Source organism: Corapipo altera, unplaced genomic scaffold (genome assembly GCF_003945725.1).
Source record: "Corapipo altera isolate COAL_440 unplaced genomic scaffold, ASM394572v1 48771, whole genome shotgun sequence".
Taxonomy (NCBI): Eukaryota; Metazoa; Chordata; class Aves; order Passeriformes; family Pipridae; genus Corapipo; species Corapipo altera.
Window position 1 is genome coordinate 1 of NW_020891156.1, and position 723 is coordinate 723.

At 52.7% G+C, this 723-nt stretch overlaps 1 long non-coding RNA gene across 4 annotated transcripts in view; it reads left to right on the plus strand.

The window, feature by feature from the left end:
- Positions 1-63: 63 nt before the first annotated feature.
- The window catches only part of LOC113942519, a 1,387-nt gene continuing 727 nt past the window's right edge, over positions 64-723 (plus strand). Inside the window, exons 1-4 of one of the 4 annotated variants that reach the window (XR_003525950.1) lie at positions 64-295; positions 376-455; positions 516-615; positions 656-695. This is a non-coding gene — a long non-coding RNA (uncharacterized LOC113942519). Of the gene's footprint in view, positions 296-355; positions 456-515; positions 696-723 lie in introns of all 4 variants that reach the window. The other 3 variants (XR_003525948.1, XR_003525951.1, XR_003525949.1) reach the window with 3 other exon arrangements.

Sequence of the window (723 nt, forward strand, 5' to 3'; positions counted from 1 at the left end):
CCAAGAGTGGTAGAGGTCAACCAGGAGTTGTAGGGGTTGACCAGGAGTCTTGGAGGTCAACCAAGAGTTGCAAAGGTCAACGGAGAGTCTTGGGGGTAAACCAGGAGTTGTAGGGATTGACCAAGAGTCTTGGGGGTCAACCAAGAGTTGTGGGGGTCAACCAAGAGACTTGGGGGTCAACCAGGAGTCCTGGAGGTCAACCAAGAGTCTTGGAAGTCAACCGAGAGTTGTGAAGGTCAACGAAGAGTCTTGGGGGTAAACCAAGAGTTGTAGGGGTTGACCAGGAGTCTTGGGGGTCAACCAAGAGTTGTGGGAGTAGATCAAGAGTCATGGAAGTCAATCAACAGTGATGGAGGTCGACCAAGAGTCCTGGAGGTCAACCAAGAGTGGTGGAGGTCAACCAAAAGTCTTGGAGGTCAACCAAGAGTTGTGGGCGTCAACCAGGAGTCATGGAAGTGGACCGGGAGGCGTGGGGGTCAACCAGGAGTTGTAGGGGTTGACCAAGAGTCCTGGAGGTCAACCAAGAGTCTTGGAGGTCAACCAAGAGACTTGGGGGTCAACCAAGAGTCCTGGAGGTCAACCAAGAGTGGTAGAGGTCAAGCAGGAGTTGTAGGGGTTGACCAGGAGTCTTGAGGGTCAACCAAGAGTTATGAAGGTCAACCAAGGGTCATAGAGGTCAACCAAGAGTGGTGGAGGTCAACCAAGAGTTGAGGTGCTCCCAAA